Source organism: Eucalyptus grandis, chromosome 1 (genome assembly GCF_016545825.1).
Source record: "Eucalyptus grandis isolate ANBG69807.140 chromosome 1, ASM1654582v1, whole genome shotgun sequence".
Taxonomy (NCBI): Eukaryota; Viridiplantae; Streptophyta; class Magnoliopsida; order Myrtales; family Myrtaceae; genus Eucalyptus; species Eucalyptus grandis.
Window position 1 is genome coordinate 36173110 of NC_052612.1, and position 19233 is coordinate 36192342.

General features: G+C 41.7%; 1 pseudogene; it reads left to right on the top strand.

Moving 5' to 3' along the window:
* Window positions 1-1298: 1298 nt before the first annotated feature.
* Window positions 1299-5009, top strand: LOC120286568 (annotated as a pseudogene).
* Window positions 5010-19233: the final 14224 nt, after the last annotated feature.

A 19233-nucleotide genomic window follows, 5' to 3' on the forward strand; every position in this document is an offset into this window, starting at 1 on the left:
TCAAAAATCCCAAACTCGTACACGTGTAGTAATACATTTACCCAAAACTTTTTTTTTCGACACCAAAAAGCCCAAACTTATACTTTTGTTACATCAAAACCCTAAACTTTTGTTTTGTAACATCAAAAACCCAATACTTATAGTCAAGTCACACATCTACCCCAAAAATTTTGTGTCATAGAAAAAAGTTTGAGGTATTTTGTGTCACAAAAGAAAAGTTTGAGGTTTTTTATGTCACAAAACAAGAGTGTGGAGTAAATGTGTGACACTGTAATATTTTGAGACAAATGTGTCACATAGGTAAAAGTTTGGGATTTTTAATATTACAAAAGAAAAGTTTGGGATTTTTAATATTACAAAAAAAAAAGTTTGGGGTAAATATTTCACAAATGTCATAGTTTATGGCTTTTACCATACTTTTAAATAGCAGAGAGATACTTTAAAAAAAAGTAGAGGGGATTTTGATTTTCAGGCTAAAATATAAGGCCCACCAGTAAATTTAATCCCATAAAGAAAGTGGCATATGTATAGGAATTGATAAAACAGTAAAAGATTATAATGGACACAGCGCCAAGTACCAATCGCTCCAAGTCCAACCAGAGAGGTCTCTTCACGCCAACATCTATGGCCACGACAAAGTCTATAAGGTTTTTCCAGTAAAGGCACACAACCATGATGATACATATATATAAATTGGGGAAAAAAAATCAATGCGTTGCTCTAGAGTTTAGTCCCTTGACGAACAGGTCAGCTCAGCATGCTTGGAACGAGCACAGTTTGTTGAAGATACTGACCTCTAATCTACCTTAGACAAGAGTAAGGACCATAAGAATATTGGACAATGCTACATGAAAATCAAATCTTGTCGGTCCAGCTTTTCAAATATATGAATGACTTTGACACTTGGATTTGTTCCTTTGTTGTTGACTAATGCTGGTAAAACTATGTTTAAAGTCCTTGATCACTCAAGTATCTGATGTCGAGTTTGAGTGTTCTCATTGCATGTTATTCCAGTGTATGACGAGGACATGTCCAAGTTGCACCACTAGCGTCTTCTTCACTCCGGGATATGCCCATCCTTGTCCACTGGATGATGCCTGCTTCAATGCTTCTATCTATGTACTCCATGACAATGCGCTAGTCTCAATTGAAGTTTCCACACGGTACTTTGCACGTTTCTTGACCCGTTCTTCATTGAGATCTCTTTCCTCACCCTTGCTCGGAGCACAAACGGGTATATATACTTTTCCCTGTGAATCTTGTTTCTACACCGTCGCCGAACCCTATATGGTACAGCCATGGATAGCAAAAACAGTAGTCCGTGGTGGTTCATGCTCCCAATTTTCTTGCTTTGCTCATCTCTCGTACACCCACCTCTGTCTTGGCACGAGACAAGCTCGATGCGAATCGATCTATATCCGGTAATCAAACCTTAACCTCCTCGGGTGGCAACTTTACGCTTGGCTTCTTTTCATAGGGTAACTCCACGTACTCCTACATAGGCATCTACGGTACAACAAAATTAGCGTGCAAACCGTCGTCGGGTCGCCAACCGAGACAACCCTATCACCGACAAGCAATCCACTGAGCTGAAGGTCTCGGGTGGCAATCTTGTGATTGTTAACAACTCCGAAGTCCCCGTTTGGTCCACGAATCTGACTACTACTTCATCTGGATCGAGCTCCATGGTGGCGGTTCTTGAGGAACTTCGCTCTCAAAGTGGCGCCGAATTCTTCTGTGACTATGTGGCAGAGCTTTGATTACCCGACGCACACATTGCTTCCCGGTGCCAAATTAGGGATCGACAAGCGCAAAAACAGGAGTCAGATCTTGACATCATGGAAGAACGCCGAGGACCCTTCGACAGGTTTGTTCTCTCTCCATCTCCAGCCATTCAGTGACGGTAAGTACTACGTATGGTGGAATGGGTCTAACCCTTACTGGACTAGTGGGACGTGGGACAATCAGACGAAAATTTTCTCTGGTGTCCCTGAAATGAGAGCGAAATATTTTTACGAGTTAAGATATGTGGAGAATGAGAACGAGAGCTACTTCACCTATTCAAACAAAATCTCCTTCAACACCATAACAAGGTTTGTTATGGACCTTTCGGCAGATCATGCGGGAGTCCCGGTTGCCTTCCCGGCGTGGACCTTGTTCTAGTCTAAGCCCTCTCAACAATGCGATGTGTATAGACTTTGTGGGCCTTTCGGTGTTTGCGGCGAGCGGAGCGAAGATTCGTGCAGCCGCTGTCGGGATTTAGCATAAGCTCTCCAATGGATTGGAATCGGAGGGATTGGTCTGGTGGTTGCATGAGGAATTCCAACTTAAATTGTGCAGCGAATGCGAGAGAAAGACCGTTTCTGGCCTATGTCTAACATGAAATTGCGTGATGCACCTCAATCTTTAGTTGCAGGGAGCGATCAGGAATGCCGAACTGCTTGTTTGAGCAATTGCTCTTGCACGGATTATGCTTTCGAGGATAATGCCTGCTCAATCTGGATCGGGGATCTCTTCAATGTGGAACAGCTTAAACAAGGCACTACCCTGATATAGCTAGTATTAACACCTAGAGGGGGTGAATAGGTGTTTAAAATAAATCTTGGCAAGTATATGCGGAATAAAATAAACTTCAAACAAATGAGTTAAGGAAGAGAATAAGAACACAAGATTTATAGTGGTTCGGCTTAATCCAAGCCTACGTCCACTCTCCCACGCTAATGACCTTCTTGGTCGGATTCCACTATGCAATCAACAAGAGATTACTACTTTTAGTGCAAACACTTAGTAGATCACACTATCTCACTAAGTCACTCTTTTGGTATTTCTCTCACGATCACAAACGTTTAAGCTCTCAAGAGAAAAGTGAAGATCGCTCAGACTTTGGAATTATAAATTCTACGCTCCGTCTCTTACTTGCTCATCGGTCCTTCATCTCCTTAAATACTCCTCCACTTCCAAACTAGCCGTTGGACAGCATCCCGGAGAATCGTCTTCCAATATACCCATTGGACAGTTCTGTATCTAGAAGATTTGGTAGCCGTTGAGTGACAAAGGTAGAATCCCAAATTGATTCCGATCGCCCATACAAACGAAATCTCGGTTTCCATAAGTAAAGCTTCTTCGTATAGAAAGATCTTGTCTTCAAGATCCAATTGTCAATCAAATAGATTAAGTCAATCAAATGAATCTTGATGTGGAATCCAAACCAGATCACTAGCCGTTATATGATTGGGCTTGAGTTACGTTTTGTCGAGTCTGGATGTAAAGTCTGATAGCAATAGACTTTACAATCTAAGTCTGAGTGCAATAGACTTTACAATCTGGGTCTGAACATATTCTGCTTCTGAACAGATTTAGCTTTAAGGTCTGTACCCAGTTCAACTTCAGAATAGAGTCTATCTTCTGGTTCATCATTCACGTTCAGTCTGGACTTTGTCAAAGTGAGCAGACTTCTGATGTAGAACAGACTTTAACACTAAAGTCTGGCAGTCTTCAGACTTTGACACTAAAGTCCGGCAGTCTTCAGACTTTGACACTAAAGTCTGGCAGTCTTCAGACTTTGACACGGCAGTCTTTAGACTTTGAAACAGAAGTCTGGAAATCTTCACAATATACTTTGGACATATGTTACGTTCAGTCTTCTGGCCATCTTCAGACTTTGACAATATCCTTTATATGTTCTATTATCTGCATGGTCTATTACTTAACCATTAAACATGTTAGTAGCCTTTGATTTTTTTTGTCATCTTCAAAACATCATAAGGGATTTCCCTAACATACCCCTGGAACGAGTTTCTATGTTTGGCTTGCTGCCTCCGACATTAAGGATCCCAGCAAGAAGAGTAATGTAACTGCAATAGTGGCAGGGTCTGTTAGTGCCGTGGTAGGGATATTAGCCATTGTCTCGTTTGCCGTTTGGAGATGGAGGAGAGGGGCAACTGTAACCACAAAAGAAGTGGAGGGTTCACTGATAGCCTTTGCATACCGGGACTTGCAAGTAGCAACAAAGAATTTCTCAGAGAAGTTGGGTGGGGGTGGGTTCGGTTCGGTTTTCAAAGGAACATTACCCGATTCAAGTCACATAGCGGTCAAGAAGCTTGAAAGCATAAGCCAAGGTGAGAAGCAATTCCGAATGGAAGTAATCACAATCGGCACCATCCAGCATGTGAATCTTGTCAAAGCCGCGGATTTTGCTCGAAGGTGACAAGAGGCTGTTGGTCTACGATTTCATGCCAAATGGTTCCTTAGACTATCATCTCTTTCATAGAAAGGACTCGAAGACCTTGGATTGGAAAACGAGGTACCAAATTGCTTTGGGAACGGCACGAGGTCTGGCTTATCTCCATGAGAAGTGTAGAGATTGCATCATACATTGTGACATCAAGCTAGAGAACATCCTTCTAGATGCTGACTTCTGTCCAAAAGTGGCAGATTTTGGCCTGGCAAAGCTTGTTGGTCGAGATTTCAGTAGGGTGTTGACAACCATGAGAGGCACAAGAGGGTATCTTGCACCGGAGTGGATCTCTGGAGTGGCCATAACAGTAAAAGCTGATGTTTATAGCTATGGGATGATGCTTTTTGAGTTTGTGTCAGGAAGGAGGAACTTAGAGCTATCGGAAAATGGGGCCATCAAGTTCTTCCCAACATGGGCCGCTAGCAAGATAGCTGGAGGAGGTGACCTGCTTGATCTTTTGGACCCAGACTTGGAGAAAAACGCTGACACTTAAGAGCTAAATAGGATATGCAAAGTTGCTTGCTGGTGTGTCCAAGATGAGGAAACTCACAGGCCATCGATGGGGCTGGTTGTTCAAGTACTCGAGGGGTTGTTGGATGTGAACCTGCCCAGGATACCGAGAGCCCTTCAACTGCTTCTTGATAATCAGGAGCATGTAGTTTTCTTCACTAAGTCGTCATCATCGAACCCGAATTCCCAGACGAAGAGTAATACCTCAACTGCTCCCTTGCAGAACCCAAATAGTTCATCTTTGACGAAGTCCGGGTCTTGAGGATGATAAGATAAATGCTTACTACAAGAAGTGCTTTAGTTATATAGTGCATATGCTCCTCTGCTTTTTCTGTAGTCAAGAGCGAATCTCAGCATTTGGGGATTGGCTTTCTTGGGGCTTTTTCCCCTAGCTATTTATGTTGCACATAGATACAAGCAAGCTTGGAATAAGTGCGTGGCCAGACCAGTTGTAAAGACCCTTCGTTCTATATAATGATATGATGTCTGCTTTTTGAGATCCCACGTGACATTGGTAGTTAGCATCAAAAACTGTCATCTCCACGAGCCCGAGAGGGAGAGAGTGCGAGCGAGAGAAGGGGAGAAGGCACCCAGATCCGCGAGTTGCAGGGAGAAAACAAGCTCGGACCGTCGACGGCCCACCGGACCACCCACCCGACGCTGCATCCCCTGTTGCGGTGAGCTAGGGTTGTCCACCTTTTTTTTTTGTTTGTTTATGCGTGCTGGGGTCATCGGGCCGGGACTCACCACCGTCGGCTTCACGCGAGTTCCGGCCCCCGACCGTCCATAGTCTGCCTCCTCGCTAGTGCCCGCTATTTGCCTATTCGAAGCCTTGTTGCAATCCCGAGCCCGAAGGGCTCCGCCTTGTCCTCCTCAACCGGTGCCCGCCAGGCGTTCGATGGAAATCCCAAGCGAGGGTCGTATTTGCAGTGACCGGCGGTGACGGGTGGCGACAGGCGATGGGATCGGCTGTAACGGCCGACCGGACGGAGGTCAAGGCAGTGCCGGCAGAGGCCCGAGCTCGGACCAAGACGAGCTCAGCCACCTAGGCCGCGGATCATTAGATCTCGAAGGCTCCAGCAGTGAGGGAGAAGGCGGGTCGAAGTCGGGCGGAACCGGGTCGTCGATCGAGTAGGTTTTTTAGGATTCGAGTGTCGACTACTGAGTCAGGTCGGACCCGAGTCGTCGTTCGGGTAGGGTTCCGCCTGGGTTGGGTTTGTACGTGTGGGCCAGGTAGCCTTTAGGCTGTAGTTTTATATATATATGAAAAGGGGCCAAATCGTTTGGGCTTTTATGTTTTAAGAAAAGAAAAAATCCCGGGCCGGGCCTCCGTTGCAGGCCGTCCGGGTCTTGGGTGGACGACCTGGGTCGGACCCAACTCGTGGATCCGACCCGGGTCGTTTCTTAATATATTATTATAATATTTTAATAAAATAAATTATTATTATTTTCAGAAAATGAAAAAAATCCAAAATATCCTATGTTTTACACAATTTTCCAAAAAAAAATCAGAAAAAGCCAAAAAATGATTTATATCTTCAAAAAGGAGCAAAAAATCCAATAATCCCTTTTATGTTCAAAAAATAGAAAAAGACCAATGTTTTTCCTCCACACATGGAAAATCCCTCGAGAATCCAAAAAGCCTTAGGGTTTAAACAGTATTAGGTATTGGAATGGCATTAGTGATTAACTAGTGTAATCGAGTCCCCGAACTTAGTTTCTCTAGTGTGCCTCACAATATTTCGCTTGAGTTTCTAATCGATCCACCCTAAGTTGATTAGTGGTGATTACATTTTAAAATTAACTTATAGGCAAAAAATATCAAACCATTAAGTGAGCTTGGGAGAGCCCAAGTTAAGCCTAATAGACTTAGCCAAACCATTAGCCTCCACAAGCACTCGCGCATAATCAGGCGCCGAAAAAAGAGGTTGCGACAGTGCTTCCATTCATTTGTTTTTTGCTTACCCTTTAATATTTGTGACATTGCTTTAAAAGTTTTGTAAAACCAAATTCATTATCTCAACATTGCTCGTTAAAAATCTCCACTTTGTTTAGGTGGGAAATTTATTGAATTCTCATTTCAATTAGGTTGATCCAAACGGTATTTTCCATTGCAACGGGAAATTGTTTTAGAAGGCCTAGCTTTTATTTTCAGTTCATAATCCATCCATATCAAGGCTAATCTAGTGGACCTTTGCAGTAACATAATCCCCTCAGTTCTTCCAAGCTTCCCCTTATTTGTTTTTCCTTTCTACCATTGCCACTTTTTCTTTTCCTTTTTCCTGTACACAATTCTTAAATACTTTTCGATCTGACGCATTGTTTCACTTTTCTTTTGCTGCAGTTATTTTACTCTAATCGTGGATCCTTCTCTGGTGCTAGAGGTGCTATTATGATGTCTTGACTTCCTGTAGCAGTAAAAAAGGGTGCAATCTGCTTATATCTTTATTTAGTGGTGTTTCTAAAAAAGGGTAGGCAAATATCTTTAGGATAATGCAAATACCTTTAGGTTAATGGAGTCTTTCGAAATGCAAATAATATTTGGTAAGTTATAATTTTAAAGTGTATTGCAAAACAACTTTAACTTAAATGCAATTTGGTAAAAACTACATTTTGCATATGACTTTTATTGTTTTTTTTTTTTAATCTAGCCATCGGTGGCTTTATCTAGCCACCACCAGCCTCGCCTGAGGTTGTGCAACCTCAAGCAACATCTGCGGTTCGCAACCTAGGTGGCCGTCTGGGTCGTAACACCTAGGTTTGCCCGACCCAAACGGTTGCCTAGGTCGCGAACTCCAAGCAATCATCGCCTAGGTCATGCGAACCTAGGCGATCGTCACCTGGTTCGCGCGAATCGAGGAGACCACCTCCTGAGGTCGCATGACCTCAAATGGTGGCCGCGACCCTCAAGCAGCGGGTTGCTAGGGTCGAACGACCCCTCAAGCAACAATTGCCAACGCAGGCAACTCCTTGACCGGCGGTCGTCGGCCTCCGTTTGTTCCCCCGGAGAAGATGAACAGTTCCCGTGGGACTTGCATTCCAAAGATGCAACTTCCCAAAGTACCTTTGAAACTACTTTGGTTAAAAGCCCTTAGAGCCATTTGGAGCAATTGTATCTTGCTAAAGTTGTCCAAAAAATTGAACCAAGCACGTTTACATTTATCCAAACCCCTTTAGAGTCCAAAAGCCCTTTTCCAAATACCAAACCAAACGGGCCCATAGACTATCCCTTTCTCCCTCCCTCCTGTAGGTTCTTCATTTTATTATGAAAACAAAAACCCACAAAAACTATTTTTCGTACCGACTCATGACTAGCAATTGAGTAGTTATGGTCTATGAGATCCGTGGCTCATGACTCGAGCGAATGAAAATGGCTCGAATGAAAACGCTGCAAGATTAAAGCTAATGTGGCAACGCCGCATGCTCAAAGATCAAGTAGCCCATGCTCAAGCTTTGATGCTCCAAAAGATATCATGGCTATGGCCATCCATGAGCTTGAGCATGAATGGCCATGGCCAATGCTAACTTAGAGTTGGAGCCCATGGTAATGGCAGGTCATAATGGAGCTCTCTCTCAATTGTCTTTTGTTCTTTTTATGTTTATGTTGTCTAATTTAGCACCTATGTGGTGTCATGCTATGTAAGCATAATATAGCACGATACATGTGTTCCAACATCCATGTTAGTAAAATTTGATTGGTAAGAGAAAAAGTACAGCAGATAGATTAACCGTAACACTTTCTATGTAATATATGAGCTTTGAGAAAAAAAAAAAGAAATAAAAGAAGAGGGTTTGAAAAGTCAACAAATGAAGCTGAAGGAGAGGAGTGGAAGCTTCCACTGTTTTTAAAGAGAAGAGAGAGGGAGGGCTTGGGCATAAACAAAACGGGGGAAAGGAAGAAAAAAAGAGAGGAAAGAAAAGAAGAGAAAGGGGAAAGAAGATAGGAGGAAGGGAAAATTTTTGGCGCGCTCATGACCCGAAAGCCTCACCAAGCCGCTTAACCCCGTTTTGCAACGCCGGTAGGTGATCGAAGCCTATAATCATTTATTCGAACAATTCGTTGCAATTAGGGCTCGAAATTCGAATTTCTTGGAGATTTGTGCAGCGAAATACGATTTTTGAGTTATTGAACTGCATATTTGGATAGAAATGATAGTTTAGAGTGTTGTGAAGCTATAACATTTTACGAATTGTAATTTGAGCCTACAGTTTGCCCATAACGGAATTTTCAATTTTGGCACGCATTCTAGAACAATATGGAACAGTACCGAACAATAGCTTTGGCTTTAAATTTTAGCCATTTTCGGTGAGGTTTTGGGACGGCTAAGTTGGGGTTGTTGTAGTGTATCAAGAAAACTATAAGATGGCTCAAAATGGAATATTGTAGAGGAAGTTATGGCGTAACGAAATTTACCGTGCGAGCTATGCCTAGCAGACAAAATAGGCTTAGTATAAGCGAGTTATTATAAGATTTTTTTTTTTACTTGGCCTTTTGATATTGTTTTTCGGTTAATTGTTAGGGATCCAGGTGAGTGACACTATTTCTTCTTTGTGTTTTAAACTCATGTTTTGAAAAGAAAAAACATTATGGATTATATATGCTATGAGTGAATAAATAGCATCTTTTGTTGTATAAAATAGGATCGAGCTTTCACTGCCATTTTGTCGTTGAAAGAGATAATTATCCTTTGAATTGGGTTTGAATGATTGTCTGAAAATGGTTTGTGAAACCCTTTTATGAAAGAATTTCCAAACATTTGTGGTTCTTTAAGAACGCTTTAAAATTTATATATCAAATGCCTGAGTTATGAGATGACTCTCATTCTAATGTTGGATTACTAGATATTTGTGATTAGTGATTAATTCTCAATGTCTCTGTAGACCCTAAGCGGTGTATAGGTATACACATACTAGTCTAGGATATCCTTGTGGGCTAAGCTACCAGCTAATAATATGTGGAGACCTAACTAGGGAGAATCTTGGTCGTCTTGTCATAGGTGTTACGCATGACCATGAATAGACATTTGAGCATTAGTTGGTCAATGGAGTGGACCATTGACAGGTGGTTTGAGTTTGGTTGATGGAATGTGTGACATTCCGATTTTCCAATTCTGGTTTCAATTAAATAAGTCGGGCATTTCATCTTCGCGTCTATAGCTTTCTTCTCTAAGTTGGCTACTCACGAGATAACTAGTCTATCAGGTAAAGCCGTTAAGGAATCTAAACGCAATAGACTTGAGAATTCGACCATGAATCGGCTACTCGACCGTATTAATCTGCAATGATCATTATGACACTGTCAGAATCGAACAGAGATCAGTAATAGGTCGATTCGACTGAGATATGTGATTAGAGTGTGGGTGATTCCACCTGATCGCAATATCCTCGTCGACCGGCACTAGATTGATTCTTCTGTCGTTTTGGGTACCCTGTGTCTGTAATCGAAACCTCGAGATTTCTACGACAATTGAGAGTCGCCAAGGTGTCGAAGATGCACTTTGTGGCTTGAGAATAATCAACCACATGTCAATTGCACAGAAAATTCCTAAAAGCTACCCGGTAGATTAGGACGCGCTAAAGTCGCGCCAGATTGAATTTAACCGTGAAATTGAACCCGATTACAAAAATTGGAAGTTCTGTCAAGTCACAATTCATTTTAGGAATGTCGACTCATCTCCAGAAGACTTTTCTACAAACCGAGATTTTTAGCAGAAAAGTAAAGTAAGGCCGTTTTTGTTCGAGATTGTCAGAGGGCCGTTTTTAATTTAATCTTCGGGATGCAAGTTGGATCATTTGACGGGGAAATGTCATGAGAAGGCCGAGGACACATGGGTTGATTTAATTGAGCTTCAATTGGATGGAATTGAGTGAGAATTGATTGAATTTGATGCACAAATGTCTAAAATTCGTATGCCATGGGGCCAGGGACATTTTGCACCTTTTAACAAGCTTGTGGAGGAAGCTTGAGGAGAGAGAGTGGCTGATGGCATGTGATGTCATGGTGGGGGCAAGTGGAAGGAGAAATTGACAAGTGTTGCAAGCTAGAGAGCCACCAAGGGAGCCCTCCTCTTCAGCAGCTTCTTCTTCCCCATTTCTTGGCTTTATCCATTGTTGTTGAAGGAGAGAAGCTCAGCAAAAACCAGAGGAACCGAGCAGCACCAGCCCCTCCATTGTCGCACGCCCGGAAGGCCATCGTCGGCTGTTTTTCCTCCCATGTTTTCTCCTCATTTCAGTTTCTGCTCCAGCTGACCTTTCGTCAAATATTCGAGTAAAAAGTAGTCTTCCCAGTCGAATCAGCCATCACTCCACCCACCGTTGTCACGAGAACATCCAGCCCGTTCCGGAGCATCCCGCCGCTTGCCGGAACGATTCTTCAGTCGTACCGAAATCCTGAGAGAAGCTGCCGCTCACCGAACCGTCTGGTTCCGCCCTGCTTCGCCTATTCCGCGTTTTCTTGCTGTTTCACCCCTTTCCGACCCCTCCTTTGCCCATCCCAACCTCCTACAAGATCCCCAAGACCCCCCGGGAGCCGCCAGTTGCCAACCACCCACTTGCCGGAGCTCCAATCGGCCCGTTTTCGTCGTTGAAGTTGCTGGTTTCTTCTCTGCAGTTCAGCCCGGATCGGCGAAGACAGCAAGAAGTTCCAGACTTCGAGGCCTGTTTTCAGTGTCTTCCCGGCCTCCGTTGGTGTCGCCGCTTTGGGGTTTATCAACCGCCTTGGTGACGTGGTGGCCGTGAACTCACCGGCGCGCAAAACCGTTGAGTTTATCCTCTAATTCTTGCTTAGTGAGTTAATGACGCTTAAGGGGTGTTTAGATTAGTCTAATTAGGTTTAGATGGTTAGATTAGATTATTTTAATGTAAATTAGATTAGTTGTATGATTAGTTTAATGGATGTTTAATTATGGCTAATTGTATGTTAAATTAGTGTAATCTTGTTTAAGCCCTAATTAATTATTTTTAATTAAATAATTATTTCGAATTTATCAATATTATTTTATTAAATTATATTGTTATAAAATAATATTTAATTATTTAATTTTGGGAATTAAATTTAATTATTTAATAATTTCGAAAATTATGCCGGGATGACCGGTCGTTAGAATTTCGAGCCGATCGCAAAGAAGTGCGGTCGGTTTGTGTTAATTGTATGTTTAAATTGAGAAATTGAGTGATTGATGATTATGGTTAATAATTCCAAAAGTGTGGAATTGAGTAATATTGATGAAGTTGTGGTATTTAACTTGAAAATACCCAGTGTTGGCTTTTAGTACCGTAATTGGTTTGTATGACCAGTTTGTATCGATTGATTGAATGGATGTTTATGTGGGGATTCATCCCAAATCTGTTTAGTGTTGGTATTCGATTGGATTTTTAATCGTGAAAGGTTGTGAGTGGATCTAGAAAATCATCGAAGCTCGGCTGTGCCCTGTTGGATCGTGATATACCACCGAATTGGGAATCGGTCGTGCCCACTGGGGCCGTAAACTGCCACCTAATAAAGGTCGCGCCCGTTGGGCCGTAAATTGCCACCCGATAAGGGTCGCACCTGATAAGGCCGTCACCTGCCACCTATTAAAGGTCGCGCCCATTGGGCCGTAATTTGCCACCTAAAGATAGGTCGTGTCCTTTGGACCGTGGTTTATATCAGAGGATTGATTAAGTTCGGCTCGTTGAGCCGGGAGTGAAATTGGAATTGGAACGCTTGAGATGATCGGAGAGTGGTTTTGATGACATGTGATCGACTGAGTCGATTGATCGCTGAATCGATATGAGTAATTGAATTGTTTGGATGATGTGGTTGTCAATATTTATTGATTAAACTGACGTGCATGAAGGAATTGAGGCGAGGTAAGTCCTCTATCCTATTTGTGTGGCTAGAGTGCCTTGAGGCGTATTTTCTTCCTAATTGAGTTTTTGAGGGTAGGACTCGCTGAGACGTAGTCTCATCCCGGTTGTGGGATAATATTTCAGGTCCCTAGATGACGATCGTGGAGGACCGGAAGTCCTGGAGTTCGGAAGGTGGAGGTTGAAGAATCGACGAACGTGTCTGACAAATTGGTCACAGGACAGTTCCCTAGTTGTTGAGCCTGTCTATTTTGTAGACAATCCAGTGTTGTATATAAACCTATGTGTTTATAATGAAGCTTGTTTGGTTGTGATTGATTGTCTGCTTTTCTATCCCAAGTTAAATGTTGTCAGGGGATTTGTTTCGCTTCCGCATGCGTAATAAAAAAATGAATGGGTCGGCGACGTGTCTAAGGAAGTCGCATTTGTATCGACCAGAGTGAGATGTTCGCGCACTCGAAGGATCGGGGTGTGACAGAATGGATCATCGATGTATGTTTTGATGAGATTAATCAATGGAATAGACCATCGATACAGGTTTTTATGAGATTGACCTGGACCATTGGTGTCTTCCGTATTTATGTTATGAATATATATTATTTTAGAATGAGTTATGGTTGCGTTTTAAATGTGCATAGTGATTTCTCAATCCGCTTGAAAGAAATGTGTTACTTGCTTAGTCGTGGTAGCTCACTCTTCTCATCTACTTGTTTTTTTTTTAGGTTCTTCAGCAAGGCGCAAGTAGGCCTAAGCATTTGTTATTAGGCAGGACTTTTTGTGGTAGGGACTTTTTGATATGAGTCATATATAGTTGATAAGTTTGTGAATAAGCTTTTGGTGGAGGTGTTTATATTAATTTTGGTGTTTTATAAAAAACTCTAATATTATAATCAAACGCCTTTTTTGTCGTGTGCGTGTGCGTGTGCGTGTGCATGCGTGTGTGTGTTGACTTTTGGCTGAATTTTGGTTATGTTGAGGTTGCATCCTTTGGTGAAAGAACGGCAGTGTCATGCCCTTATTCTGTTGAATCGGGGTGTGACATTTGTTGGTATCAGAGTTTAGGCTATGATCTATTTGGGTAGATCTTTCAAGACGTGGTGAGATTGTGTGATAGTCTCTAACGCGTTAATCTTTCAAGTATTAGTGGTGGACATAAATGGGAGGATCCTCTAGTGAGACGCAAAGCATTTTGAGTTTATATTGTCTCAAAAGCATTTTGAGTTTACATAGAGATCCTCTTACTAAAGCAGTTCAAGACAAAAACATAGGTGTAGTTTATGGAAATTATGACTATGGTTTTGACATATCGAGAAGTTCAACACTAGGAGCTCAATAACGAGCTTGAGATGAAGATTAATGAGTTAGAAAAAATGAAAAAAAAAAAGCTCTTTACAAAACACAAGCTTCGCCTTTCCATAAATCAGTCCAACTTTGCTCAAAGGAGTAAACCTGCTGATTCCCGAATAGAACCAGTGGTGTTGCAGCACTAGAAATCAATGGTCCAAGAGATAGCTCCTGTTAAACTGCATGAGAAGACTTTGCAATTGACTTAAGAGGGAACTGAAGCAACCCATTCATCCCCTCTAGGTGTTTATACTAGCACTTTCACCATCAACCCTCGAACCAACAATGGGCAGAACTGAAGCAACCCATTCAGCTCAATCGTTAGCTTTACGGGGCTGATTTCGGCCTCGGTTTGGCCTCCTTTGGTGTCACTGCTTCGGAGTTTGTCACCCGTCTCCGCGTCGCTGTCGCCGTGGACTCACTGGCCCATAAATCCAGTGAGTTTACTCACTAATCTCTGTTTAGGGAGTCGATTATACTTAAGGGTTGATTAGTTTAGATTAAGCTTGGATTAGATGTTTAGTTAGAATGGATTAGCAATTTAATCGTTTGATATTAAATGTTAGGTGGTTAGAGTAGTGCAATTAGCAATTAGATAGGTCGTATTATTTATCTAGATAGGTTCGAAAGTTTTTCGGGCTCGTTTCGGTATTTAATTAGGCTTTTTCGACCTAAGTTTCTATTTATGGCATTTATTTGCATTTATTTAATTATTTATTATTTTCTGGAAATTATAACAGAATAATCGGTGACTGGAATATCATGCTGATTGCAATGGTGTGTTCGGTTTATTTAATTGAATGCTAGGTTGTGCAAATTGAGTGAGAATTATAATTTTGGGTTTTTATTCCAAAATTGAGTAATTTTGGTATTTAATTGGAAAATACCGAGCATCAGTCTACAACGCCAAAAATGTGATTATGGATTATTATGACTAGTGGGAATTTCTAAAAGAAAGATATTGAGGTTTTGACTCAGACCAATCGTGTATCGACACACGATTATTTTATTGGGTATTTTCAATGTGGGGATTTATCAGCTTGAGTGAGCACGACCTATATATATATCCCTCATGATCGTTTTATCAACTTGAGTGAGCACGATCTATAATTGTCAGCTTGAGTGAGCTAAGACCATATATTGCAACTGTCATGAATAATGATAGTATTAGAGGATAAAGATATGTGGTATTGAAGGGATAGATAGTACGGTTGATGTGGACTTGAGCTGATTGACTGGTTGATCAATGGTTCGATTTGAATTGAGTGGATCGGTTGAGTTTTTGTACTATAGTGACTTGTATGAAGGAACTGAGACAAAAGTAAGTCATCTGTCTTATGTGTGCCTAGGTAGCCTTTAGGCATATTTCCTTCCTAATCGGAGCTTAGGGGGTAAACTTGTTGAGGCATCGTCTCACCCCATTGTGGGATAACATTCATAGGTCCTTAGATAGATGTGCCACCAGAGCGTTTTGGCCAACCGAAGAAGGTTACCGAGCAGCATTCTGAGATTCCACTCCCTGGGAGCCAAGGAGCCTGGGTCTACGAACTTGTGAGATCCACTGTCTGGGTTGATGTGGGTCTACCCCATAAGGTACCCCATAAATTCATATCGTGGTATCGTCATGGGCGAAATGGACCCAGAGAAGGCCCTCTTTTGGAGTTTAAGATTCCTAGGTTGGTTCTGGAGATCGCTTTTGGCCAGGGGATGACTGACCCTCCTGGTGGTTTAGAGGTAGACTTGGATCTTTTAGATCTAGAGTCCCCGGAGTATTCAGTTGAAGGCTCGAATGCTTAGAGGATTTGTAGCCCTCTACCCTCCCCTTTTTGTAGACCTTATATATATATATATATATATAGGCTAATATTATATATGACATGGTTTGATATGTGTATATAACTGTGTTGTGATTTTGAAAATTTGTGGCCCTACTTTTCTATCTCATCCGGTTATTGTCTGGGGATTTATTTATTCGCTTCCACATGCGCATTAAAATGAATGGGTCGGCGACGTGTCTTGAGACATCGCTATTTAATCGACCATTGAGGGATGGGCACATACTTGGAGGATTGGGACGTGACAACCATCACCTAGGTCACGCGAACCTAGGCAATCGTCAACTGGATCACGCGAACCGAGGCAACCACCTCCTGAGGTCGCATGACCATAGACGGTGGTCGCAACCCTCAAGCGGCAATTACTAGGGTCGAGCGACCCCTTAAGCAATGGTCGCCAACGTGGGCAACTCCTTGGTCAGCAGTCGTCGGCCTCTGTTTGTTTCCCTGGAGAAGATGAATAGTACCCATAGGACTCGCATTCCAAATATGCAACTTCCTAAAGTACCTCCGAAGCTACTTTGGTTAAAGGCCCTTAGAGCCATTTGGAGATATAATTGTATCTTGCCAAAGTTGTCCAAAAAATTGAACCAAACACGTTTGCATTTGGCCAAACCCCTTTAGAGTCCAAAAGCCCCTTCCAAAAGCCAAATCAAACGAGCCCATAGACTCTCTCTCCCTCCCTCCCTCCCTCCCTCCCGTAGGTTCTTCTTCATTTTATTATGAAAACAAAAACCCACAAAACTATTATTCTTATCAACTCACGACTAGAAATTGAGTAGTTATGGGCTATGAGCTCCGTGGCTCATGACTCGAGTGAATGAAAATGCTGCAATTTTAAAGCTCATGCGGCAATGCCACAAGCTCGAAGATCAAGTAGCCATGGCTCAAGCTTTGCAGCTCAAATAGACATCATGGCTATGGCCATCTGTGAGCTTGAGCATGAATGGCCATGGCCAATGCTAACTTAGAGTTGGAGCCCACGGTAATGGCGGGTCATAATGGAGCTCTCTCTCAATTGTGTCATTTTTTCTTTTTATGTTTATGTTGTCTCAACACCTATGTGGTGTCATGCTATGTAAGCATAATATAGCACGATACATGTGTTCCAACATCCATGTTAGTAAAATTTGATTGGTAAGAGAAAAAAGTACACTAGAAAGATTAACCGTGACACTTTCTATGTAATATATGAGCTTTGAGAAAAAAAGAAAAAGAAAGAAGGAAAGAAATAAAAGAAGAGCGTTTGAAAAGTCAACAAAAGAAGCTGAAGGAGAAGAGTGGAAGCTTGGGCTGTTTTTAAAGAGAAGAGAGAGGGAGGGCTTGGGCATAAATGAAACGGGGGAAAGGAAGAGAAAAAAGGAAGAGAGAAAAGAAGAGAAAGGAGAAAGAAGAAAGAAGCAAGGGAAAATTTTTGGCGCGCTCATGATCCAGAAGCCTCATTAAGCTAACTTAACTCCGTTTTGCAACACCAGTAAGTGATTGAAGCCTGTAATCATCTATTCAAACAGATCGTCACAATTAGGGCTCAAAATTTGGATTTCTTGGAGATTTGTGCGGCAAAGTCTGATTTTTGAGTTATTGAACTGCGTAATTTTACAGAAATGATAGTTTATGGTGTTTTGAAGTTATAGCATTTTACAAATTGTGATTTGAGCTTATAGTTTGCCCATAACATAATTTTCAATTTTGGCGTACATTTTGGAATAGTACCGAACGATACCGAACAATAACTTTGGCTATGAATTTTAGCAATTTTCGGTGAGGTTTTGGGACGGCTAAGTTGGGGTTGTTGTAGTGTATCAAGAGAACTATAAGATGGCTCAAAACGGAATATTATGGAGGAAGTTATGGTGCGACAAAATTTAGCACGCGAGCCATGCCTAGCAGACAACAATAGGTTTCTGCTAAATACAAGCTTTCATTGGCACGTAGGTGTCATTTTATCGACAAATAGGCTTAGTATAGGCAAGTCGTTATAAGAATTTTTTTTATGCCGCCTTTTGATATTGTTTTTCGGTTAATTGTTAGGTATCTGAGTGCGTCGGTTCAAGTAAGTGTCGTAGTTGGTTTTTGGGCTTTTCCCAGGTGAGTGACACTATTTCTTCTTTGTGTTTTAAACTCATGTTTTGAAAAAAAAATTATGGATTATATATGCCATGAGTGGATAAATAGCATCTTTTGTTGCATAAAACAGGATCAAGCTTTCACTACCATTTTGATGTTGAAAGAGATAATTATCCTTTGAATTGGGTTTGAATGATTGTCTAAAAATGGTTTGTGAAACCCTTTATGAAAGAATTTTGAAACGTCTGTTGTGACATTCTGATTTTCGATTATGTTTTCGACTAAATGAATTTAGCTTTTCATCGACGCGCTTATAGTCTTTTTCTCTAAGCTGATCACTCATAAGATAACTAATTTATCAGGTGAAGCCGTTAAGGAATCTAAATGTAACCGACTTGAGAATTTGATCAGAAATCGATTGCTCGACCGCGCTAATCTGCAAGGGTCAATACGGCACTGTTAAAATTGATTAAAGACCGGAGATGGGTCGATTTGACAAAGGCATGTAATTAAATGGTTCATAGGAGTAAAATAATTATCTCATTATTTTACTTAGGCGTCTCTAATCGACCAACCATAAACCGATTAATGGCGATTTCTAGATAATAATCATTTTCATGTTAAATATTTGAACCTTAAGTTGCGAATTGGTATGGGCTTGGGAGAGCTCGAGCTAAGTTTAAAGACTTAGTAATCCATTAGCCTAAACTTAGGTGGTGCACCTAAAAATTAGGTCGCGACACATATCAAGTTTGGCTCATTTCGTTCGTGACTGATCTTGATGATCTGGGCTTAGCTCTTGCTTCATTGATGAGCCATTGTACAAGAATCCACCGTGAGACCACTGTTTGGACACACAGTCCACATACTCTAATGCCGAACTTGAGCCTGAAGAAAGAGAGGTAGAAGATTTTTCTTGATCATCGATAAGCTTCTGATCGTTATTATCACATAACGACCCCCTTGGTTCGGCATCCATTGAAGGACAGCGTTTCGTCAACAATGAGTTTCGAACTGAACTACTTCTTTTCCGGTGGATAGTCCGAGCCTGCGAAAAAAAAAATGGAGAAAAAGAAGTCCATACAGAAACCACTAAAATGTTCTCACGTAGTTCTCAGACCTAAAGTGACATTTTCACGATAATAATAGTTTCTTCCGCAACATAGTATGTAATCTTCGTTGGACATTTCTTTAATGGCACAAACTAGAAAAACGAAAAAAGTGGAATAACAAACCAAAGCGGTGTAGAAGAGAGCGGACTTCAACATGCGCGAAAAGCTATGCTTTCTCGATCGAGCATACGGTGGTTTCACGCTTGCTCTCTCATTGTCGTCCTCATCGATCAAAAGATGCATGAGCTGGTTCCGCCTACGCCTAGGCTCGAGCATCATG